The sequence below is a fragment of the Nyctereutes procyonoides genome, unplaced genomic scaffold, assembly GCF_905146905.1.
Source record: "Nyctereutes procyonoides isolate TBG_1078 unplaced genomic scaffold, NYPRO_anot_genome, whole genome shotgun sequence".
NCBI lineage: Eukaryota > Metazoa > Chordata > Mammalia > Carnivora > Canidae > Nyctereutes > Nyctereutes procyonoides.
In genome coordinates this window covers 9,659,282-9,686,310 of record NW_026575125.1, presented here as the reverse complement: position 1 = coordinate 9,686,310, position 27,029 = coordinate 9,659,282, and the positions used below count along the sequence as shown (strand labels likewise).

Sequence of the window (27,029 nt, the reverse complement as noted above, 5' to 3'; positions counted from 1 at the left end):
CACTTCCTATCGTAGCAATAGTCTTCCAGTTTCAAACATATGAAGTCCTGGCCTCAGTGGCCCCACGGAAGTGTGCACTGTTATTAGAAAGGTTGGCTTGGGGATCCCTGGGTGGCTCAGGGGTTTAGCACCTGCCTTGGGCCCAGGGTGTGATCCTGGAGTCCTGGGATCGAGTCCCACGTCGGGCTCCCTGCATGGAGCCTGCTTCTCCCTCTGCCTGTGTCTCTGTCTCTCTCTCTATCTCTCTGTGTCTCTCATGAATAAATAAATAAATAAAATCTTTAAAAAAAAAAAAAACAAAGAAAAGAAAGGGTTGGCCAGAGCCCTAGATGAAGAAAAATATGAATTTGATTTCCTGGCATTTTCAGTAAGAGTGAATTCACATAAGCAAGTGCCCCCTGTCCTTGAACATGACTTTTCCATTTATTCTGGATGGCCCCTGTTGGAAAGTTTACCACTGCCGGGTCGAGTACAGATGCATCTGGCAAACCCATTATAGAGGAACTATAATGAGCCCCCTCCCCGGTGTGACCTCTGAATCGTCAAACAATGTGTTCAACATGGTATCTCCTAGTTGTAACATTTTTCTGCAGCTAGGGAGAAACCAAGCATATTTTTCAGAGAGTAAATCATCCAGCAAGTAAATAATTACTGAAGGTTTTCCCTAAGGTATTTTCTGAAGTAATGTAAGTGTAGTTAAGGGTGTTTTGAACGTGTCGTCTCTCTGCAGAATAATAAGGAGAATATTTAAGAATCTTTTGCCATTTTATGTAGCATGGGTTTGCTCCCTTCCAGAAAGACAGTGATGAGGTTTTTAAGATGGAGGATCTGATTTTCATCCAAGATCATGCCTGTTTTAAAAGCATTTGTTTTTTACCTATTCAAATAATATTCAAGAAAATGAAACTGATCCATATAGCCAGTGTTTCCCTTGTAAGATAAAAAGACCAACCTTCTATAAGTAGATTAATAAAAATAAATAAATAAGCCTTGATTCAGAATGAAATCACTGACGATGCAATTATTAGTGAGGATAATTGAAATGATAAGGAAAAATGATAATAAATATGCTCATTTCCTCCCATTATAGATCATGCTGTTCTTATGCTGTAAAAAGCATTCTGATTCCTTAATCTGCTCATCTTGGCCGGGCAGCCAGCATGCGGAATCCATGGGGCTGGACATGGAAGGGTTAACTTGCATTTATTGTTCCGAGATGGCTGCACACTCCAGGACCTTATGGGATATAGCCTTTGTGGAATCAGTAAGTCACAAGGCTGAGGTCTGTGATTTCCCTATAGAGTTCCAGAACTCTCTCCTCGGGGCTGTCTCAGCATCTGGCATCACAAGCCACAGAGACCAAGAGAATGGGAGCTGTCTCCATAAGATCGCCCACAATAAGTAGTTATTGGCATTTTCAATTAGATGATATCTATACTATAATCCTGAGTTTCTCAGCCTTAGCCCTGTTGACATTTGGGGTCAGAGAATTCTTTGCTGTGAGGGCTGTCCGGCGCATTGTAGGATATTTTGCAGCATCCCTGGCCTCTGTCTGCTAGATAGCATTAGGCTGTGGCAACCAAACCGTCTCCAGACATCGCTGAATGTCCCCTGTGAGTCACAACAACCCACCCCCTCCCCCACCCCCACCTTTGAGAACCACTGTCAAAGTCAACAAGGAAGAAATAGCTGACCCAGAGCAGCTCAGGGAAGAGGCCAAAAAAACAAAATACAAAGAATGGGGAAAAAATAAAAAATAAAAAAAAAATACAAAGAATGGTGCTTCGGGTTTAAAGTCTAAAAAGTCCATCTATTACTGTCTACTTTGTGGCCTTTGGTACATTTACAATGTTATGCAAGCATCACCTCTATCTAATTCCAGAGCATTTTCATCACCACAGGAACCCTGTACCCGTGAAGCAGCCATTCCCTTTGCTCCCTCCTCAGTCCCAGACAACCACCATCTACTTGCTGTCTACGGATGTATTTATTCTGCACATGTCATATCAATGGAATCATATGACCCGTGGCCTTTTGTATCTGGCTTCTCTCCCTTAATATAACCTTTTCAAGGTTCATCCATGTCGTAGCACGCAGCAGGACCTCATTTCCTTTTACTGCCAAATACTTTCATTGTATGACTGGACCACAATTTGTTTATCCATTCATCCACTGATGGACGTTTGGGTTGTTTCCATCTTTTGGCTATTGTGAATAGTGCTGCTATGAACATGCGTGTAGAAGTTTTTGTTTAAACACCTGCTTTCAGTTCTTTGGAACCCATACCCAGGGGTGGAATTGCTGGGTTACATGGTAATTCTATGAAGAGTAGCCCATTTTTAATCTGGAAAACTAAAGTGGTTAGTGTTTTCAATGATTATTTTTAAAATCCACCGGTGACGACTTAATACCAGTGATGGCTTTGAAAGTCCCTAGAATAAGCCTTGTTAACCTTGGGTTTCAAATGGTCTTGGGCAATCTCTGGATGGGTTTCAAAAGACCTGAAAATCTCTAGAAACGTGGTATCAATTTTGTGCATGTACAAATGTGAACCTTGCTAAGGAGAAGGTTAATAGTTGTCAGTACAATCTGAGAGGGGTCCATGACCCCTCTCACTAAACCTGGAACCCTCTGTATCAGAATTATCATTTAGTTGCTTGAAGAAAAAATAGCAAAGCTAAATATATTACAATGTTATTTGTCGATTATATTATACCTCAATGAAGCTGAAAAAATAAGAGACCATCTGGAAATCCTACTTTTAAGACTGGGAGTGGTGTAATTCTTGGCAAACATCAACATTTCTGAGCTTCCCCATCTGAAAAATGGCTCCCTGCATTCATCTGCCTGACCCCCCGACATCATCCATTGATTCTCAACATTGCTGCACCGGTGATCTTTTCATATGCCAATTTGATTAAGCCACCCTTTCTAGAAACACATCAATGGCATCTCTTTGTTCTCTGCATAAAAGCCAACATGTTAGTGGAGACTATGAAATATTCTCATCTATACTTTCCGTTCTGGCGTTATCTCCCATCAGCCTCCCTCCTTTTCAGAACTGCTTCCCATTTCTGCAACATGCCAAGTTCCCTCCTGCCTCAGGACCTTTGCATATGCTAATCCTGCTGCCTGGAACACTCTCTCACCACTCATCACCACCTCCTCCACCTGCTCATACCTATTGACCCTTGAGGTTTTAAGGCAAACATTATGTCCTTAGGAACATTGTGTCTTAACCTCCCACCTGCATTTTAAGCCAAAGGGCCCAACTGTGGTTCTCGTGGCACTTAAGACAACTGTACATTTACAATTACCTGATGATGGGATTACAGCTTGTCTCACCCAGAACAGAAATTCCATAAGGGCAAAGACTTTTTTGCTCACCATTGTATTGCCAGCACATTACAATGTATATACACATGTAATTCCTGAATAAAAGAATGCTAAATTCATCTGTAATGCTAAATATGTAAAATTCTGATATCAAATTTACCTAAAAGAAAAAAAAATTCCCTAAAGGAGATTAAAAAATATTGAGAGCCTTTATAAGTGGATCTCAAAGTGTGGTCCCCAGATACCTGGGGGTCCCCAAGACCCTTCCAAGGGTTCTGTGAAGTCAAAACTATTCTCATAATGCCTCCAAGATGTTATTTGCCCTTCTCACCTTGTTGATATTTGCACTAGTGCTATAAAGCAGTGGGCAGGGGCTCCTCGGGGGGCTTAGTTGGTTAAGCATCTGCCTTCAGCTCGGGTCATGATCCAGGGGTCCTGGAATAGAGCCCCACATCGGGATCTCTGCTCAGCGGGGAGTCTGCTTCTCTCTCTCCTCTGCCTGCTGTTCCAACTGCTTGTGCTCTCGCTCTCTCTCTCTCTGTGTCAAATAAATAAATAAAATCTTAAAAAAAAAAAAAAAAAAAAACAACCAAAGGCAGGGAGCAGTACAGCCACTGGCACCTGAATGTGAATCGAGGCATTGGCACCACACTGTACTAGTGGGGATTGTGCTTTTCACCACCATGCACTCGCAGAAAATACAAATGCCAGTAAAATGATTACTTTTACTACCTTTCAACCCTTGGGTACACATCTTCTTAAATTCTGTGTGACCAAGTGAGAAGTACGTCTAAATCCTTTCTGCCGCCTACCAATGTTCCTATACTGTCTCAAGGAAAAGCACTCCAGTGACTGAAGTGCCAATATTTGAGTTGCCAGATAAACTAGCTGCTGTTTTCATGTGACACCATTTTAACTTGAAAGGCTAACTGACAACCAGGGACTTTACGGAGTTGAGGATTAGACAGACATTTTCTCAAAAATGAACAAAACGGGCTTGTCAGTTTAAGGAAAACAATTGACAGTATTTGCTGCCAATAATAACATTTGAGTTTGAGCTTCCGTTTTCAAGTGACAGTTACAATTTTAGAAAACTTGAATATGCCCCCATGGGTTTGACAGCTTCACATCACTTAAAGACTCCTCTGAGGAGATCAGTGGTACTAATGAGTGTGCTTTCATTCTATACTGTATAGGGAAGAGCTGCATAACTCAATGAAATAATATTTCCCTCATGATCAACACATGATGTTACAAAATCATGCATGGGTAAAATATTCATTCAAAATGTAAGGTAAACCAATGAATTTTAATGTACAAAAACATCATTATTATGGTTTCAAATCTCATAATGCATATTTTCCTCAAGAAAATACCACTTTTCACAATTTGGTGTAGTACCAAAGGAGAACATCCACAACTACCTGAAAAAGCTGTTAATATACTTCTTCTATTTCCAAAGACATATCTGTGGGAGGCTGGATTTTCTCCATATTTTCCAGGCAAAACAATGTTCCAGAATCTATTGACTATAGAAGCAAAAATGAGACTTCAGCTGCTTCTATTAAGGCAGACATTAAAGAGATTGCAAAAGTTTGTAACAATGCCATTTTCCCAATGAATTTTTTATTTAAGAAAATAGCTATTTCCATGAAAATGTGTTATGTTAACATATATTGGGTTTGTTACTGTGATTTTTAAATAAATTAATACATAAGCATTCAGAAAGTTTTCTCTGCCTTTATCTCTAACTTGGTGACACCAATTGCTAAAATCCATACAAAGACAAGCTCTCTGGAGTCTTCATTGATTCTTAAGACTAAATGACTCCCAAGACCAAAATGTTGGAGAACTACTGACTTACATTACAAATAAGATTTCCAATTTAAAATTTTGAAATTGCGGATAGTGCTGTAACATGTGGCTATTATTCAAAATATGTAAGGAACTCATACCACTCAATAGCAAAAAGCAAGGAATCCAATTTAAAAAAATGAAGAGAGGACCTAATAGACATATTTCAAAGAAGACATCCAGATGGCCAACAGATACATGAAAAGATGCTCAACATCACTCATTGTCAGGGAAATACAAATCAAAACCACAAGGAGATATCACTTCTTACCTGTTAGAATAGTTGGTATCGAAAAGACAAGAGATGACACGTGTTGGAAAGGATATGGAGAAAAGCGAACCCTTGTGTACTGTTGGTGGGAGCATCACTTGGTGCAGCCACTGTGGAAAACAGGTGGTTTCTCACAAAATTAAAGATAGAACTACCATATGATCCACCAATTCCACTTCTGAGTACATATTCAAAGGAAATGAAATCAGGATCTCAAAGAGATATCTGAACTTCTATGTTCATTGCAGTATTATTCACAATAGCCAAGATACAGAAACAACTTAGATGTCCCTGAATAGATGAATGGATAAAGAAGATGTTTCCATATGGATATTATATACATATATATATATATATATTATATATATATATAATAGATCTTAAGTGTTCTCATCACAACAACAAAAAGTAATTATGTGAGGTTATGGAGGTGTTAATTAATATTATTGTGGTAAAGGCAGCCCTGGTGGTGCAGCGGTTTGGTGCCGCCTGCAGCCTGGGGTGTGATCCTGGGAACCCAGGATCGAGTCCCACATCAGGCTCCCTGCATGGAGCCTGCTTCTCCCTCTGCCTGTGTCTCTGCCTCTTTCTCTCTGTGTCTATGAATAAATAAATAAAATCTTAAAAAATATTATTGTGGTAATTATATATTATATATTTATATGTATTATATAAATATACATTATATATTATTATAATAATATAATATATTATATATTATATTATTGTGGTAATTATATATATATAATATCCATGTGGAAATATCTTCTTTATCCATTATATATCCATTATATACATTATATATATAATATCCATATGGATATATAATACACATATACACACACAATGGAATATTATTCAGCCATGAGAAAGGAGGAAATCCTGCCACTTGTGACAACATGGGTGGACCTCGAGGTCATTATGTTAAGTGAAATATGTCAGAGAAAAACAAATACTGTACGATCTCACTTACATGCAGAATCTAAAAAAGCCAAACTCGGAAACAGAGTCGATTGGTGGTTGCCAGGGGCTAGGGAGTGCAGAAAATAGAGAGATGTTGGTCAAGGGGTACAAATTCACATTTATAAGATGAATAACTTCTGGGAATCTAATGTATGGCATGGTGACTACAGTTAACAATATGGCACTATATACTTGGAAGTTGTTAAGAGAGTAGAACTTAAGTGTTCTCATCACAACAACAAAAAGTAATTATGTGAGGTGATGGAGGTGTTAATTAATATTATTGTGGTAATCATCTCACAATATATACGTGTATTAACTCATCACGTTGTACACCTTGACGTTAGCGCTATACGTCAGTTGTATCCCCATAAAGCTGAAAAGAATACAATTATAAAGCAACCAGACTGTAGAGTCTGTAGAGATATAAAAGCAGGTATGTCTCCATTATTTTAACAAAAACTCTATTAAGTAAAAAAAATCTCTATAAATTATAGATCAAAAAAGCTAAGAGCAGTCACTCATTCAGATATATGCACCTGTTTAGGAAAACAGGAGTACTATCCAATTACCAATTTCCATGTCCAAGTGCCTACTTCCAAGTGCATATAACATAAAAGTGAGGGAAAAGTCAAGAGGGTAAATGTTAATAGAAGGACAACTCTGATTCAGTTGAACTATTTAGTTATTAATAATCACTGATCAAAAAATAAAACACGCCTGCAATCTTGAAAAAGAAGTCATCTGGGGCACCTGGCTGGCTCAGTCAGTGGAGTATGTGACCCTTGATCTGTGGGGTGGTGGGTTCAAGGCCCACGTCTGGTGTAGCAATTACTTAAAAATGAAATCTTAAAAAGAGAAAAAGAAGTAATCTGACAAGACTGGATCATGGAAATATCCTTTTTTTTTTTTTTAGTAGGCTCCATGCCCAACGTGGGGCTCCAACTCACCACCCCGAGATCAAGAATCACATGTTCCACGGACTGAGCCAGCCAGATGCACCAAAACTGGATCACGGATGTACTACTCTTTGTTACATTATTCTCTGTATTTTCTATGCTTGAAATTTGCATGATAGTAGAAGAAGCACGCCACATTGGTAAACTGAGGATATAGAGTGAGATTCAAAGTGGGAACAGGAGGGCAAAGACCCTGAAACAATACAATTTTAATAACATTTATTCTTTACCCACATACTTTTATCATTTTTCCCAAACCCATAATGCCATGGATTATATCCTGGAGCAGGGCCTCTCTTCCCTGCCAGTTCTTGTCCCATGTCTACATTTACTTAGGGAAAGACATCAGAGACCTGGAGACGCCCAACTGCCACCAGCCTGCGAGGGGTCTTCTCCAAGGGATTCACCACAGAGTTCCCGCTAGTCTACAGCTTCCTCACTCTCCACACCCCCAACCCCCACAACCCTAGGGATTATTTTTACATGAGGACTGACTGCAAAAGGAAGCCTGCTCAGTTCAGGGCAAAGGTCTGGTTTCCTGGCGGTGCCGGCAGAAAGGCAATTGCCCCGGAACAGGCATCTTCTAGTTCAGATACATGTTTCTTCTTACTTCCACCCACCCGTCTCTACGGACATGGTCTAAAGACTTTCCTACGTTGTGGTTGGTGAAGATGATGACGCAGCTGATGAAAATGCAAATTTAACACATTTAGCTCTTAATCCTGTCACCATCCCAAATATTTTCCTTGGGAGTTTGTCTCATTACCCAATGTTTTGCTATAGGTAAAATTCACATACAACGAAACAGACAGATCTTCAGTGTACCGTTCCGTGAGTTTTGACAAATCCATGCCACACCACCTAATGCAAACCCCGGTGAAAATGGTCATTACTTTCACCCCAGAAAATTCCCCCTTGCTCCTTCCTTCTTAGCCAAAAATCACTATCCTCTCCAGCAGTCACTGTTTGCTTTTCCCATCACCTGAATCTTGAGGTGTGTTTGGGGATTGGAGAGGGAGGAGGCGAATTTCTGAGATCCCTCATTCATTAAATGAGTTGAGGTGTGGATTCATCCAAAGAGGCTCTCCCCAGTCTTGAACTGGAGGCCAAATTCTCACAAGTGGGCTTTTGATTAGGGCCTAGCTGAAATCCATTTTCCCCAATGTTGTTTCTGTTTTCATGGACATAACCCTGGTGCTATATTCAGGAGATGTCAGTGCTGAAGGGCCAGGGAGGAGAAAATATAGCTAAGTAAAGAAATCAAGACTCAGGGGCGCCTGGGTGGCTCCGTTGGTTAAGCATCTGCCTTCAGCTCAGGTCACGATCCAAGGATCCTGGGATCGGGCTCCCTGCTCATTGGGGAGTCTGCTTCTCACTCTCCCTCTGCCCTTCCCCCCTGCTTGTGCTCTCTCTCCATCAAATAAATAAATAAAATCTCAAAAAAAAAAAAAAAAGAAAGAAATCAAGACTCAAAGTTTAAAATCTAGCTCTTACTTGGAGCTCATCATTTTTACGTCTATGCTTTAGATGAAGAGGCTTCAGACTAGGGATCTAAGTTTTAAGCATACCCCCAGCCTGGACTGGCTATGACTTTAGATAAATTACTTCCCATCTCTGAACTTCTTCCAGCTATAAAGTGAGTATCGCACTGCACTGATCTCCACTCTAACGGACAGTGTAAATCTTGTAGCCACAGCGTTTGGGGCGATGGCTTGTTTACGTGCACCCAGGCTTCTTCAGCTTCAAGGAAAGAACAAAGTAGTCCTGCTCCGTGATGTCTAATATAATGAAAGCGAACTCTTTCAGTCACAGCATAAGAGCTGTCGAAGAGAAAGTTCGATGACAAAATTAGCCATAAACTTGTGGAGGAGTGACAGTTTCCAGAATTTTATTCATTATCGAATCAATTTGGTTGTTTTCTATTTCCTGCCAGATTATTTTTCAGATGTCGCTATTCATAAGTATGCAAAAAAGCCACGCCGCCTTTCCAACTCTGCTAAAGTCACTTCTGTATTGTTGTGTTCATCAGAATGTTCAGGAAGGATTCGTTTGGTTCGTACAATAAAAGAGCTCCAAATGGTAATGATTCCCAAACAGTACTTGGTTCGCAAAGAATCCCACACCAGAACATTGAGGGGGCTGCCTTCTGTGGTGGGAACTCAGCTGCACCATGTGTTCTAGCAGAACCCGGTTTCTCCCTGCGAGCCAGTCATTCTCCTTGGCAGCCCAGAGTCTCCTTTCTCTCCCTGTGGGGCTCTTTACACCCGGGGTGGCTTTTGCTTCTATCCCTTCCCACCAGGATTCGAGCAGCACCTCAGTGTGGAGACCCAAAGCAAACAATCACAAAGTCAAATAAGCAAACCCTCAGGTATAGAAAGCCCTTCTCTCCTGTCGGGCTGTACCTACTTCTGGGTGCGCCCCGGCTTAGGAGGCAAGTTGGCTGAGAATGCACGTTCTGGGCACTGGGTGCCCCCCCCCAGTAGGCTGCAAACCCGTGGGCAGGGGTCACGGTGAGCTCTCCGGCCTGAGATGGGGAATCAAGTCCTTGGGGTGCATGTGGCATTTGAGAGAGTGGAAACACCGGGGGAGGTTTAGGGGTTCCAGCTTCCGATTCCAGATCTGGGGCTAGAAACCCCAGTCTCTGAGCTTCAGTACCGTCTGCTAGAACTGTGAAGTGAGGACCCACGTACTTGTAGAACTTCTCTCAGACTTTCACCCTCATAATTCTGCCCTGAGGGCCTGGGGACACTGCAGATTCCGATGGCGCAGGTCTGGGGTGGGGCCGGAGCCTGCAGGTCTCCCGAGCTCCCAGGGGATGCTGCTGCTGCTGCTGCTGGTCTGGGGATCCCAGGTTGAGGAGCATATTCCGAGGCCAGGCCTGGCAATGAGGTGCTGGGCGTTTAAAAATGTCTTCAAGCTGTCACAGTGAAGTTAGCATCACTCCGTGTTATATGAAAAGAAACTCGGGGGGCGCCTGGGGGGCTCAGCCGTTGAGCGTCTGCCTTCGGCTCAGGTCATGATCCCAGGGTCCTGGGATGGAGTCCCACATCAGGTTCCCCACAGGGAGCCTGCTTCTCCCTCTGTCTGTGTCTCTGCCTCTCTCTCTCTCATGAATAAATAAATAAACTCTTAAAAAAGAAAAAAAAAGAAAGAAAGAAAGAAGAAGAAAGAAAGAAGAAAGAAAGAAGAAAGAAAGAAAGAAAGAAAGAAAGAAAGAAAGAAAGAAAGAGAAAGAAACTCGGGCTTGGAGAGGGCTTGGAGAGGTCAGAGAGTGTGGGGCATACAGGAAATCTGGTTCCCCAACCAGCGAGGGAAGGGAGCTACAGCAGAGCTGGTCAGCAGCACCTGGGAATGTGCTGGAAACACAAACTCTTGGGTCCCGTCTCAGACCTACTTGATCAGAAAGGCCGGGGGTGCTCCCTGCAATCTGCGGTGCAACAGGTCACCCTTTACTTTTTTTTTTTTTTTAAGATTTATTTATTTATTCATGATAGACATAGAGAGAGAGAGAGGCAGAGACACAGGAGGAGGGAGAAGCAGGCTCCATGCCAGGAGCCCCACACGGGACTCGATCCTGGGACTCTAGGATCGCGCCCTGGGCCAAAGGCAGGCGCCAAACCACTGAGCCACCCAGGAATCCCCACCCTTTGCTTTTCGGAGTCTGCCCAACGTCCGACTTCGAGGACCACTGAACCAGAGCACTGCTTCTCAGGCCTGTTGGGGCGCACGCACCTCCCGGGGCTCCTGTTACACCGCGGCCTCCGATTCCGCAAGCCCAGGGCCCGGCCTGAAGTCGTGCGGTTGCCACAGGCCCCGGGGCTGCCGGTGCTGCTGGGCCAAGGGCCACACTGGGGCCCGCAGGGAACTGGATGCTCTCTCCCTCCAGCGGGAAGACTTCGTTGAGTTGCCTGCGGGCTTTGTTCTTCACAGGCAGATGGAGGCGCAGGAAGGAGCAGAGAGTGCATTCCTGGGTTCAAGGACCTGCAGAACTGGCTCAAACCAGAAAGCTTTGAATTCCATCTCAAGCTTCTGGGATAAGCACTAGCACAGTAAAGCACCAAAAGACAAGATGGGCAGTTGCTTCGAAGAGAAAATTCTGGTGTTGGGCTCAGCACTGCCCTCCAGAGAATGGAGAAATTCCTCCTGCAAAGACCAGGGTTCAGGGCCCCTGGGTGGCTCAGCGGTTGAGCATCTGCCTTCAGCCCAGGGTGTTATCCGGGGGTCCCGGGATCAAGTCCCGCATCCCCTGCAGGGAGCCTGCTTCTCCCTCTGCCTGTGTCTCTGCCTCTCTCTCTGTGTCTCTCATGAATACATAAGTAAAAATCTTTTTAAAAAAATAAAAAAAGACCTTTCTCCATCACAAGGATAAGGATGCCTTGTTTTAGCTACCCTGGCTGAGCCTCTAATCTTTTTCCAGCCAACACTGGATTTTCCTTCTGAACTCACTTGGTCTGTAAACATCATTTCCTTTGCAACCCCAAGCCCCAAATTTCACAGAACCATGCTATGTCAAATAAGAAAAACCTGCCTTACTACGACCTCGCTCTCTTCAACATTAATCACTGCTTCCCTAGAATTTTTCCTTTGTGCTTTTGGCTGCCCAATGGCTTGTGTCTCTTGAAAATACTGAGAGGTCACAGAGAAGGGAGGAAATCATTAAAAAAAAAATTATTTATTTGAGAGAGAGAGAGATAGAAGAATTTGCAGAGGGAGAGGCAGAGGGAGAAGCAGACTCCTCGCTGGGCAGGGAGCCCAATGCAGGACTTGATCCCAGGACCCCGGGATCATGACCTGAGCCAAAGTCAGACGGTCAACCTACTGAGCCACCCGGGCACCCCAATCCCTCATTTTATATTTGGATAGATTTTCTGTGCAAAAACACGGCAGATGCAGTGTTCTTTGCTGCTGGGGAGGGTGGCAGCTGAAAGCAGTTAGTTGGGCAACACTCCCAACAGCTGGGGTGTCGATGCTCTGTTTCCGAGAAGGGGTCCAGAGAAGTCACCCATACTGCTCATTCCTATGTGGTTGTTTGGCCTTCTCTAGAACACACCATGAGGCTAGGATGTATGCCTCTTTGGTTTGGGACGCATACCTAGCACAGTATCTGGCATGGGGAAGGGCCACACATCTTCGTTGAGTACAGTTTTCCAATTTTGAAAAACATTCCATAAGTTCTACTTGACTTCCCTGTGTATTTTCCCTCAGCCGCCAAAACGTATTAGGTTTCATTTCTACAGTGTCGTGTACTTTGAAGCATTTGAAGCTTGTCTGTTATCTCAAGACGTATTTCCAAAGCCATCCCAATCACCTTGATTGATTTTTAGCACCTGTTGTGTGTTTAGAACAGACCTTCTGGCTATGATGAAAATGTTCTAGTATACACCGTCCGGCATATGCCTTGATGGGTTGTGACTTGGCATCACGGTTGGGTGCCCTGGTACCAAAGGCACAGTCCTTGGTTTAATAGACCGAGGAGGAATGCAGAGCTTGCCTAATCAGAAGCCTGACCCCTCATGAGGAACGTCAGATGCTAGCTGTATAGGCCGACGGGCCATTTGCCCTGACCACACCGCTTATCCATTCCAGAAGCTCACCAGGTCAGCAGTTTCCTCGACAGTGGCCCGACTGGGAACTGCATGGCCTCGTCCCCTTCTCTAAGGCCTCTGGTTGGGGCATTTCCTTCAAGAGGCCCCTGAGCAGCTGGAGTCTGCCCATGGTACTAGAATGGAAGCAAAATACATCAGCTGACATTCTGTCCTCCGTCCTATCTCGCTTTCTGGCTCAAAGGCATTTTGATTCATTCAGCCTTTACTTTTATTTCCATTTCCAAAGTTTACAAATTCGAGCTTAGGGCTGTTCGGCTATTAGAAGAAAAATCTTTCCTTCCTCTCCAGCTGTCTTCTAAAACGCGATTGTCCAGTGGATGGCAATGGCTTTTCCACCAAAAATAAAAATAAAAATAAAATAAAATAAAATAAAAAATCACAAGGCAAGGATGTTGCAACCAGCAAATTATCTCTCATATTGAAAAAGTAGATTTAAAACTCCAGATCTGGGAACCCCGGGTGGCTCAGTGGTTTAGCGCCTGCCTTTGGCCCAGGGCCTGATCCTGGAGACCCGGGATCGAGTCCCACGTCGGGTTCCCTGCATGGAGCCTGCTTCTTCCTCTGCCTGTGTCTCTGCCTCTCTCTCTCTATGTCTCTCATGAATAAATGAATAAAATCTTAAAAAAAAAAATAGAGGGTAAGAATTTAAAATAAAATAAAACTCCAGATCTTTGATCTCTTTACAAATTCTTAGCAACATGCTCTAGTCTTGGCAATGAGTATTATAATAGTATTATTATTGAAAACAGCTGTTAAGTTTGCATCTAAGAAATGTTTGCAAAAAACTCAGATCAGGTCAGCAATGTACTCGACAACAGGGTTTTCCTGTGTCCTACTTCCATGTGTTATAATATTTTCGGTTATATAATCTTTTCCCTAGAGAAGGAGGAATAATGTGAATTAAATGTGTCGGATAAATGGATGTGGGTCTTTCTCTTGATAGGAGTGCTTAATGCAAAATTCTTTCTAGGAGGCATCCTTGGTAGTTCCTGAATTAGGTTATTGAAAGTTTTCTTTTCTTTTCTTTTTTTTTTTTTTGGTGAAAGTTTTCTTTTTTTAAAACAGTTTTAGTGCTCTGTATTTAACTCTAATCTACAGCCTTCTCCGCATTATTTGAATGCCAGCAATTCTGATGATAAGGGCGTGTCTCATGGAGGCCGCAATAAGAAGGAGCTAGTGGCGGCTCTAAGAGAGGAGCAACCAGTCTTCATTCAGGAAGGCTCTGGCTTTACCACATGAATTAAAAAGAGCAGCACGAACTGCAACATTGATCTGTTGCTGATGGAATAGAAGCAAAAACTCCTCATTTGAAATCTCCCCACATTGTCTCTCTCTGCAGCTTGGAATCTGCAGACTAATTCTGCTTCTATCAGCGAACAGGGATGTAGATTAGCTTCACGGAAGATCACCAAGGGCAATCCCTCCCCGCCCCCCCTTCCTCTGAGAGAGTGTCTAATTGTTTGAATGTATTCGATCCGTTTGATGGGGGAACTGCCATTACAGTCATAGAAGCTAGTTCCAAATCTCAAGAGTGGGAGAGTATGGATTTATGATTTTTAAAGCTCCAATAAATGTTTCGTGTTGGATTGCTACATGAAACCATGAAAAAAGAACTTGGGAAAAATATGAAAAATGTATGCTTTGTGCTTCTAGTACATTTCAATACCAGATTTCAGTGTGATATACAGTGGTGGTTGCCATAACAACAGAGCAATCCAGGAGCCGCGATTACGCATATAAGGAAATGGCAGCCAAGGATCCTGCTCTCTGGTCAGAGCCACTGTCTTGTTCATCGCCATCTAGTTCTTTCACCTTGTACATCAGTTATCTACATTCGGGCTCTTAAAATTGCTGATCGTCTACCTAAACTTTAGGTTCTGAGCTTTTTCTCTTGAAAAATAGTCCCAGAATATTAGAGCAGAGGAGCATAAAGTGGGTACGTGTCAGATCCCCTTGTCTCAACGGCTTAAGAAATCGATATAACTGATGACAGGGAGTTGAAGCTACAATATAATTAAGGCAAGGAGGAACCCCTGCAATTTTGGATTAAATAATGGGATGGTGGATATGTACTTACCTAAATGATGAAAGGATTGCTTTGGAATAAAATATCACACGCATGGGCCAGCATAAGAAATATTCCCCTTCCTTCCTTTTTTTTTTTTTAAGATTTTATTTATTTATTCATGAGAGACACACACAGAGAGAGAGAGAGGCAGAGACACAGGCAGAAGGAGAAGCAGGCTCCATGCAGGGAGCCCAACGTGGGACTCGATCCCAAGACTCCAGGATCACATGGCAGGCGCTAAACCGCTGGGCCACCCAGGCATCCCCCCTTCCTTCCAAAAAAAAAATGGCTGATGGCACTTCATATGTTGGCACACCAGAGTGAAAACTTTGCTTATTTATTATTCTAAATGATTAGTAATGAGAAGATCCATTCACATCCAGCTCATGAGAGGCGCTGAGTCAAATCTAAACCATGGCACCATCATTTCCCTGAGAGGTTTTAAAACCAACAGTTTTGAGAAAGACAGTGGAGAGCTTTTCCTAGTCAAGTTACTAACTTTCCAAAACCAGCAGTGACAATGCTGCTTTCCACCCTCATGCAATGATGAGACATTTTTGGCATCATGCAGGGGCTCTAACTTGAAGTCTGGAAAAAAATTAAAAAAGCTGGTGGTGAAAATCCACCTCTCTAATAATAATAACAAGCACTTACGAGTGACAACTCGTGCTAGGTACTTTAATGTCATTTCTCAACCTCACAGCAATGCAAAGTAAATATTATTCTCTATTTCATAAATCAAGGGCAAGTGATATTAAGTAACTTCCTCAACATCACAAACGTTTGGCTCCTTTTCTTTCACTCCGTGTTTGTGGAATTCAAAGATAAGCTGCCCAAAAGCAGATTCCGGGTTTGTTTTCCTCACCACGGTGAACCCACCGTGTAGTTCAGACTCTGCTTATGGTAGACACCACATGGTGTGGATATCAAATCCTTCAGGAGAGTTTCCAGCAGCAAAGTTCTGTGGTAAGCTGTGTTGTTTATCCTTTGCTGCCCACAGATTACTCCAAAACAGTGGCTCAAAGCAATCGGCACTTACCACCTCACAGTTTCTGTGGGATGGGAATTTGGGAGCAGCTTACCTGGGGGATTCTGACTCAGGGTGTCTTGAGATTTTGTAGTTAGGACATCAGCAGGGCTGCAGTCATCTGAAGGCTGTCGAAGGCTGATGGATCTGCTTCCAAGATGGTGTGCTCACATGGTTGTGGACAGGAGGCCCCTGTCCCTTGCAGCATGGGCCTCCTCGTAGGGCTCTTTGAGTGTTCTCACAACATGGCAGCTGGCTTCCCTGAGAATGAGCTATCAAAGAAACAGCAAGGAGAGGCCACACTTCGAGCTCGCAGCCTTGGAAGTCCCGTACCATCACTTTAGTCACATTCTGTTTGTTAGAAGTGAGTCACTAAGTACAGCCCACACTCAAGGGGAGAGGAATTAGACTTAACCTCTTAAGGAAGCAATACCAGAGAATTTGTAGACATATTTTCAAGCTACCCCATAAGCAGACTTTGGATTTCAGAAGATACAGAAGGTCTGGAAATCCAAAAACATAAAAGCACAATCCAATTTCATGTATCTAATGGAGCTAAAAATATGCCCACAGCCAACCTGTCTCCACTAAATGTAATGAGTAATGTCACTGAAGTTTGCATTCGTCAAAGATCTTGAGTCCCGGACATAATGCAATACGTCTGAATAGGATTGAGGTGACTTTTCAAATAATATTGTATCTCTAAAATATAATTATATAGTGTAGCATTTATCTAAAAGGGTCAGGCTCACAGTCAGTATCATTATTCATGAAGACTCCAGAAAAAGGCAAATAACTAAAACGGACACATAATATAAAGATAACCTATTAATATTTATAGATATCTCGCCAGCACTTACCATGTGTCCGGATGAATTGTATTATTACCTAAAGTGTCACCTCCTTGCATTCTTAAGCTTACAGCACCCCCAACCTCTGCCGTATATTTTTCCAATTATGGAAAGTGCCCCATTTAACCTCTGAAATACTCCAAAGCCAGATGTAAGAGGAAAGGAACTGAATATTTGAAAAACTGAAGAATCAAGCTAATAGTATTGGTCCATAATGAGAAGATGAAAGGCACAGAGCTAAAAAATTACCCCAAAACACAAAACAAAGAATAATGGCTGGGATCAGATGCTTATATAATGGCTCAAACCCTAGATCTCTCTGTTTTTATTTATCTTATTTTATTTTTAAAGATTTTATTTCTTTATGTTTGTTTGTTATTTTAAAGAGAGAGAGCAAATGTGAACACCCACCTGGGGGGAAGGCTCACAGTCTTCACAGAGGGAGAGGAAGAGGAGGAGGAAGAGGGAAAGCGGCAAATCCTCCTAATCCCAGATGAGTACTAGCAAGCTGTAGCTGATCCAGAGACCAGTGCATGAAAAAATAGATATTTGTTGTTGCAAGCTCCCGAGAATTGGGGGGTTATTTGTTATGCAGTAATAACTAATGTACATGCTCGGTTACCGCAAAGGTCCTTAACCTGGGGTTCATGAAGATCTAGAGTCAGCAATGGATTTCACTTTCCCTGGGCAATCTCCACGAATATTAATTTTTACCCTCAAGCTTTTTATAAAAATTGAGCAATTTTTAGACCTCGGTAACTAGTCTTCATTGTGGTATTTATGAGCAAAATGAATCAAATTGAAAAAGTTAATTTTGCATGGCTGAAGGGGATAATAAAATGAATTGCTTATAATGATCATGAAATATGTACAAGTGGGAGAGGAAATGTTAATCCAGTTGTACAAAAATTTAAAATCAACAGCAGGTGACTTGGGAAGAAAACAAGAAGGAAACAATTTGCCTTAAGGCATACCTTTTGCCTTGAGCCTACCTGGCTCCTTACTCCTAGATTGAGGATTTCTGACGAAGGCCGGTACACAAGGGGTTAAACGTGGAGCTAAAACCAGTCCTAGCTGCTGTTGAAGTAGCACAGAAAAAAAGACAGTGAGAAAGGAAGCAAACAGAAGATGAGGAAGAGAGAAAGGAAACAGGTTTTTATCAGGCCTTGGAGCTCAACCATTAACACTAGAATTTTATCCTTTGGCTAGTATAGAAGTTGATTTTAATCAGGTTTACTTATCCTAATTTTCAAAGCATTTTTCATATTTTTATCATTCTCTGAGTCTTTAATAGTATTTCAAAATGGATCTGATGTGAAACCCCACTGTTTGCGCAGCAGTAACTAAAAACATTCTGACTCCATAGAATTGAAATTATTTTTAGAATGCTGAAAATTCCCCTGGTGCAACAGAGATAATGATAATCATAATATTTGCAAAAGGAAGTGTTTGGTTGGGTTGTATGTAAGAGAAACACACACACACACACACACACACACACACACACACACACACGCTGGACCAGAAAAAATTCACTAAGATCCAGGAGGACACAGATTTATCTGCATGCCCCCTCCGCCCCGCCCCCATAAATCTACACAAAGAGTCTTTCTTCTTGCAATGGATCTTCTAATGTCAGTAGAGTCTTCATTAAGATTTTTCGGGCTACTGATGAAAGATACAGAAATGATTAATAAATCTAGATTAATTTTATAAAGCTTTGTAGATGAGATTTAGAAAGAAAACGTGAATCTTATTCAAACAGGCAAGCATTGTTAGTCAGAAGAATAAAGCCTTTTCAACAACTTGCTGATGGCTTGTTTTACACTTTATTCAAAGTTTTATTTTCATAATAGGCAGAAACTTTTATCATTGTGGTAGTGTAGAAATAATTTTATTTCCTTTAAAATCTCCTATATTCCTGGCAAAGTGTTAGCGTTATTGAAATCATCACATACACATTTCTTTCTTAACCTGAAAGTACAACTCTTGCTTCATATGGGGAAAAATAACTACTAAAAATTGTTTCTGTGTGTAATAGATTGCTTTAAACATTTTTAAAAAAAGAATCTACTAAAAAAAAGAATCTACTTTTTTTAAAATTTTATTTATTTATGATAGGCACACAGTGAGAGAGAGAGAGAGAGAGGCAGAGACACAGGCAGAGGGAGAAACAGGCTCCATGCACCGAGAGCCCGACGCGGGATTCGATCCCGGGTCTCCAGGATCACACCCTGGGCCAAAGGCAGGCGCCAAACCGCTGCGCCACCCAGGGATCCCAGAATCTACTTTTTTTATTTGAGGGGGGGGGGGACAGGGAGCATGAGCGGGGGGGAGGGGCAGAGGGAGAAGGAGAGCCAGACTCCTCACTGAGCAGGAAGCCCAACGTGGGGCTGGATCCCAGGACCCCGGCATCATGGCCTGAGCCAAAGGCAGATGCTTAGCCAACTGAGCCACCCAGGTGCCCCTGCAATAGATTGCTTTGAACTATGGTTCTAACATAGCTATTTCCATTGGAAATGTTGGAACGATGAAAGAAAGAGATATGGCATATATGAGCTTGTATTAAAATATATGCACAACCATGCAACACCATAGGTGGATTCAACAATAGAGGATGGAGAAGGTTCTGATAGAATGCATTATCCAGTTACCTACTCCTGTTCCTTGAAGTGGATTGCCCAGGAAACTAATGAAGCTTAAAGGCTCACGGCACACCTGGGCCCCTTTCAAGGCAACGCTTCCACATGCTCATACGTTTTGGTAAAATTTGCAAAAGTAATATATTTCATCCATAATTCGTTAAGTCTCTTTCCACTACGACACCCCGTCCTTGTATTGGGTGGCACTGGAGATGGCCATGGCATTTTTGAAATCTGACTCAGAAAAAAAAAAATCTGACTAGGAGAGAGTGGGTTTAGTGGGAAATATTTGTAATTATACCTAAGTTATTATTAGTCATCCTGATGTAGGAATGGCTTTCAGGAATACTTCCATCTTCTCCCGGGATGACTCATCTGGAACCATGACATTTAGGCCCAGAAGCAAAGAATATTAATGTGTGCTATCAATCATGCCTAGAAGCACCAGAAGTATGGGGTAGTGGAGGAGAAAGCAAGTTTGAAATACAGAAAGCCAGAAGCTGGTCTGTGGAAAAACTTCCAATCACGAGGTGAGTCAAATTAGAAGATTTAGTTCTCAGTAACTTCAAGTCAAAATGGAAGTTCTCGCTCATTAGGAGCAGACCGTGATAGTTCAGTGTATACAATTATAATCTCATTGGGATCCCTGGGTGGCTCAGCGGTTTAGTGCCTGCCTCTGGCCCAGGGTGTGATCTTGGAGTCCCGGGATCAAGTCCCACACGGGGCTCCCTGCATGGAGCCTGCTTCTCCCTCTGCCTGCGTCTCCGCCTCTCTCTCTGTGTGTCTCTCATGAATAAATGTAAAAGAAAATTTAAAAAATGATAATAATCTCATGATACAGTGAAATTATATGTGTGTGTATGAAACATGTCAGATGATATTTATTTTCAAGTATATGAAATATATTTTCACATGCTATGGATTTCACTACATATAATATGCATTTCATATATATCATCTCACTCTATGAGTAAAAAAACTATATATGAAATCAATAGATGTATCATGTATATGATACATATTCCAAATCAGTAGAAATTACATGGATACAGAGAAAAGAATGACAATTGAAGGATCCTTTTAGATCATAACGAAAAAAATCAATCATACATGAAGAGCAAGAAAGAAATTGTGAATAGGAACAATGGATAGGCACTTGGGTTGTTTGCTAATTTAGTTCATTAAAAAAAGTGAATCATATAAACACAGATGAATAAAATTAAAATTCTTGCCAATTTGATAAGGAATACTGATATTGACAATGATTATCACAAAAATAGTATAGCACTAAACAAGGCCGTCAGTGACATATTGTTTGAGGAGAGTCACCAGTTCAAAGAACATTTAAGATTAGTTGCTGTGTAAGGAAACTTGAAATACCCTGAAATCTGAGAGCTCATACACGCAAGAAATTTGATAGACTTTCCAAGCCTGGCAACGGATTCTAAAAATTTACGTGACATTTTTGAAAATGAACATCATTTTGACTTGAAAATGAATTGGTAAGCTGGAAATCAATTTCTATGCTATCAATAGTTTTTAAAAAATCAATCATGCTAGATAGAGGAAAGCCTTCGAATTCCTGTGCCAGAAAACATTTATAAAAGCATTATCGGAGCACCTGGGTGACTCGGTTGGTTAAGCGTCAAGTCATGATCTCAGGGTCCTGGGATTGAGCCCCACATCGGGCTCCGTGGTCAGCGGGGAGTCTGCTTCTCCCCATCGCTCTGCCCCTTGTCCTCTCTCTCTCAAATAAATAAATAAATAAATAAATAAATAAATAAAATCTTTTTTAAAAAAAGCTTTGTCATCTAAAGAGTCGATCAAAGAAAATGCAGCTGAAAAATGTAGGAAAAAATATTATAGGGGTGTGCCAGGGAGTTAATGAAGATATGTGACTCTTCCAGATTTTGTGATGCTTTTGGTATTTGCAAGCTTTTTCATATTTGTAATGTGTTGCAATCTTTTTTCTCATTCTAAATATGTATTTCAATCTTTGTACTTAATTTTGAATTTATAATGTAGTGTTCTTTTCTTCTAAAAAAGGGCCCTAAAAATCATGTCTCAGGCACAAAATCTGGTTCCACTCCTACCTGCCCAGCAGGCACAAGTAGGCACAAGTGTATACATGCTCACGCACGTGAACACACAAGCGCACGTGTGCTACTATCACCATTGCTACTTCAGCACATTTTTGGCAACAAGTCTGGCTACCCACTGCAGACAGCAGACTTCTGGGATCCCCTCTGACCCCAACGGCGTTCTAGTGCACTGAGCCCTCCATACAGGACTGGAGAGAACCTAAGGAGCCATTGCCACCCTGGAAAGACCACTGTGAGCCAAATTGGATTTGACCCAAAGGATCTCTAGGGAAGCCTCCTTGTTTTCTTTTTTTTTTTTTTTTTTTTCTTTAAATTTTATTAATTTATGATAGTCACAGAGAGAGAGAGAGAGAGAGAGGCAGAGACACAGGCAGAGGGAGAAGCAGGCTCCATGCACCGGGAGCCCGACGTGGGATTCGATCCCGGGTCTCCAGGATCGCGCCCTGGGCCAAAGGCAGGCGCCAAACCGCTGCGCCACCCAGGGATCCCCGCCTCCTTGTTTTCAATCACAGGCACCTCAGGAGTTCTGAACTGTTTCTGGAGTGTCTAGGGAAGTTAAGTTTGTTCGGCTCCCAAGAGCACCCAAGGGGCTGTAGAATCCTCAATGGATTCTCTAACAACCTCCCCCTCCCAGCATCTTCTGGGCTTTTGAAGACAGCCCCAGTGCGGAGACTCCTCCAAAGAACTTCAGGTCCCTGACTCTAGAGAGTGAGTAGCTGCTCAGCACCTGGGGAACAGCATTTCCACGGGCAATTAGGGGATCGGGTTAGTGGTTGCTTTGCAACAAGCTGGTGCAACTCCCAGGTCGTCCAAGGGCTGGCTTCTAAGATGCTTGTATGTATGAAATGCAACTCGAGGTAGTGAAGCAGCTCTGCGAACACTTGCTATTTTGTCATGCACCATGCAGGACCCTAGGAAGGGGAGACGGTGATCAGGTCCTGAGACATCCAGCCCAGTGGCCCTGGTGACTGAGCCAAGTTGAAGGCACGTGATAGGCACAACACCAATGGAGGCCTGAGCACATTCTGCAGGGACGTGTGATTCAGCCCTCAGCTCTCTCTCCCCGTCTACACAGGCCACACACATCTTGCCCCGCTTATAAGTGTTTCCCCTGAAACCCAATCAGACGTGGATAAGTTACAGTTTGGCTGAAGATTTGGGGTGACGAGGAGCTACCCGAACTACAACCCACTGAATTCCTCTGAAAACATGCTGTGGGTATGTTTTCCTTCAAAAATCTCCTTCCAAAAAAAAAAAAAAAAAACCCTCCACCTTCTTCTGAGCTCAGCCCCAAGCAGCCTGGGTCCCTCTGCTCCCTCTCTACTATGCGCTGCAAGTTTTAGCCAGACACTCAGGCCTGATGATCCTCTTCTGGCCCCTGAGCTTCATAAAGCTTCTTTTCAACTTCTCAATTAAAGCGGTCTCTCCCCACATAGAAATTCTGGTACCAGCTGCTAAGACGATAACTGTTTCTCCATATGGCTTCCTAGATAAAATAGGAAAGAACGCTGCTCTTTTCCCACAGATGTGATGATTGATAGCGGTCTGTCTGGGCAACATATATCATCACAGTTCTCTGAATGGGATCTTTACTTTCATAAATCAACCTAAGACTTCACTTTTGTATTTTTCTCTATACAGGCCCATAAAGGGAATTTGAAATATTCATAAAATTTGAAAGAAAAATGAATCAACATCATTTCACCACTCACATTACGCACCGTTTGCATTTTTACGAATTTTCTCCCAGATTTTCCGTCTGTGGAACGAAAGGTTTTGTCTCTTTGTTTTTCAAGCCTAATTCTAACCACTCTGTGTATACATGTCTATGCAGTGCTTTTTATTTATTTATTTTTAAGATTTTATTTATTTGTTTGAAAGAGAGAGAGAGAGATAGCAAGAGAAAGCACTAGTGGAGGTGGGGAGGGTGGGAGGAGAAGGAGACGCAGACTCCCCACTGAGCAGGGAGCCTGATGCGAGGCTCGATGCAGGACTCGATCCCAGGACCTCGGGACCATAACCCGACCCGAAGGCAGACGCTTAACCGACTGAGCCACCCAGGGGCCCCTATGCGGTGCTTTCTAAACGTAGATCCTACAAATTTTCCTTGCTCCCACATAGACCGCCTACATATTTAAATGCTTGCATGACAGGCCCTAGAGTACATAGTCCCTACTGACTTACGGTATTAGTTTTCTGTTGCTGCTGCGACAAATCAACACAAACAGAACAGCTTACGACAACACGATTTATTCTCTCACAACTCAGGAGGTCCGCAGTCCGACATGGCTCTCCCGGAGCTGAAGGCCAGGTGTTGCAAGGCTGTGGTCCTTCTGGAGGTTCCAGAAAGATTTCCTTGCCCTCTGCAACTTCCAAAAGCCACCTGAGCTCCTCAGCTTCTGGGCCTTCCTCCATCTTCCAAGCAAGCAACATTGCCTCCCACCATGCCTGTCTTCCACTTCTGCTTTTAAGGACACCCATGATTGTAGTGGGCCCCTCAATAATCTCCCTGATTAGCAATCTTAATTCCACCTGGGACCTTAATCCAGCCAACCGCCAGCCCCCTCTGCCATGTAAGGTGACACATTCACAGGTCCCAGGAACTAGGACATAGATCTCTCTCTCTCTCTCCCTCTCTCTCTCTCTCTCTTTTTTTTTTTTAGGACGTAGATCTCTTAGGGTGGCCATTATTCTTCCCACCATACTTATCCATTTCTTATTATTGGACTTTCAGGTTGTTTCCCATGTTTTACTGTGGTATATCACACTGAAACAAATGTCATTGTTCAGTGTACTTTTTCCTTATTCGGTAAGCCAGTCTTTTCTAGCTACAAACCTTTCCTTTTTTTTTTAAGATTTTATTTATTTATTTATTCAAGAGAGACACACAGAGAGAGGCAGAGACACAGGCAGAGGGAGAAGCAGGCTCCTCACAGGGAGAGACTCGATCCCAGGACCCTGGTATCATGCCCCGAGCCAAAGGCAGACGCCCAACCGCTGAGCCACCCAGGCACCCCCAAATCTTTCCTCTTAAGAGGAAGAATTATAGAGGGTAAGGATATTTCGAGGAGGTATACTGGGTGCTGCTGGCCTGGAAGCAGGATGTAGTACTTGGCACAAATAATACTGAGTTTCTAGTCCACACTCCACCAGCATTAACTAAGTCATTTTAGGCAAGTCACCTAATCTATCTGAAAATTTTTGCCACCTGCAAAATGGGAAATAACACTTATCTAGGCATTATTTTTCCTATAAAGATGGTATTTATTTATTCATGAGAGATACAGAGAGAAGCAGAGACACAGGCATGAGGGAGAAGCAGGCTCCCTGTCGGGAACCCAAAGTGAGACTCAATCCTGGGACCCCGGGGTCACGCCCTGAGCCGAAGGCAGACACCCAACTGCTGAGCCACCCAGGCACCCCCTATTCAGGCATCATTACGGGGTCAGATGAGACGACGTAAACTCTGGAGCCACTGTGTTACTAGTGGTCACAATGGAGATGATCGTGATTAGTATAATCAGTGTAACACTGGAAAGGGGATCAGATAGCGCACCCCTCTCATAATTTCTAATATTCCTAGTGATGATACAGTTGACACCTCAAGTCATTTATCTTCTCAGGATGGTGAAAGAAAAGTCAGAAAAGTAATTTGGTTAAGAATCACATTGAGAGGCGCCCGGCTGGCTCAGTGGTTGAGTGTCTGCCTTCGGTCCAGAGTGTGATCCTGAAGTCCCGGGATCGAGTCCCACGTCAGGCTTGCCGCAGAGAGCTTGCTTCTCCCTCTGCCTGTGTCTCTGCCTCTCTCTCGGTGTCTCTCATGAATAAATAAATGAAATATTTTTTTTTTTTTTTAAGGAATCCCAGTGAGAGGAATGCCTGGATGGCTCAGAGGTTCAGCGTCTGCTTTCAGCTCAGGGCATGATCTGGGAGTCCTGGGATCGAGTCCTGCATTGGGCTCCCTGCTCCTTGGGGAGTCTGCTTCTCTCTCTGCCTCTTTCTCTGCATGTCTCATGAATAAATAAATGGAAAAAAATTTTAAAAAAGAATCACATTGAGAAAGAACACTTTTTTGAAATTATAATTATTACTTCACAGGATGCTTTGCCTCCTCCCTTACTCCTGCAGCCCCCCAGCCTCCATGCACTCTGCCATGGCACCAGGCAGGCTTTTACTGCATGGCCTTCCTGCTTCCTACTACATTTTCCAGAAATATGCTGCCCCACACATCCACTTGTCTCCCCTCTTCCCCTTCAGCTCTTTGCTCAAACATCTCTGCAAACATCACCTCTGTGGACTGTCCTCGATAAAATCACACTATCGCTGTGACCGCCAGTGCTCCCTACCCCCTTCCCTTCTTTCCTCTTTCCCCGTATCACCACTGGAATAGAAATTTTACGCAAGCAGGGATTTCAGCCCTATTTTTTGCATTGTGCCCAGTGCCTAGTGTCTAGCATATATTATGGACTCAATAATTTTGTTAAACGATCAAACAGATTTTAATGCAGCCCAAGCATTCTATTCATTGGGTGGTGAGAACAGTCGACCCATGGATGGTGAAAAAAATCGACCCAAAGACTCTTTTTAGTAGTAATTTTCCCCATTCAGACATACTCTTCACATATAATTTGGACAGCAACAGGCCCTGGGTGAAAAGCGAACAAAAGAGAGGGTATATATTTATTGAAAGAGCAAATGTCTAAGATGGCTGTTGCCTTTACCCTGATTCTTCTTCTTCTTCTTCTTCTTCTTCTTCTTCTTCTTCTTCTTCTTCTTCTTCTTCTTCTTCTTCTTTTAAAGATTCTTATTTATTTATTTTAGAGCAGGAGCAAGAGAGAGAGAGCATGAATGGAGGCAGGGGCAGAGGGAGAAGGAAAAGCAGATTCCTTGCTGAGCAGGGAGCCCGACTTGGGGCTCGATCCCAGGCCCCTAAGATCAGGACCTGAGCCGAAGGCAGATGCTTGGCCGACTGAGCCACCCAGGTGCCTCGCCTTTACTCTGCTTCTAAAAAGTGAGATATATGGGATAAATATATATATATATATATTTTAAGTGAGGTCTAAACAGCCATGTTGTATAGTTTACAGCGACTGGATTTGGAGCAAGAGCCAGGGATAAATGAAAGAAGACATAAATGAAATCTTCCGCATAAAGATGAATCCAGGTGGATGCGCCACTCGGGCCTGCGAGGTTGTCCTTGTGGCCTTCGGCTCAGAGCTGTCGTCACCATGAAGCCCACCTCGGTTTAATGTTGAAAAGCAGAATCAAGAGAAGTTGGTAGTCGCTCCGCTGGTTCAGGGGAAGTGGATGGAGACGGAGACTTGATACAACTTGGGGAAGCTTGGGTCAG

At 42.8% G+C, this 27,029-nt stretch overlaps 1 long non-coding RNA gene across 1 annotated transcript in view; it reads right to left on the bottom strand.

Moving 5' to 3' along the window:
* The window catches only part of LOC129518758 (uncharacterized), a 45,590-nt gene extending 29,215 nt beyond the window's left edge, over nucleotides 1–16,375 (bottom strand). The window contains exon 1 of the long non-coding RNA XR_008666234.1: nucleotides 16,140–16,375. This is a non-coding gene — a long non-coding RNA (uncharacterized LOC129518758). The remainder of the gene's footprint in view (nucleotides 1–16,139) is intronic.
* Between the last annotated feature and the right edge of the window lie 10,654 nt (nucleotides 16,376–27,029).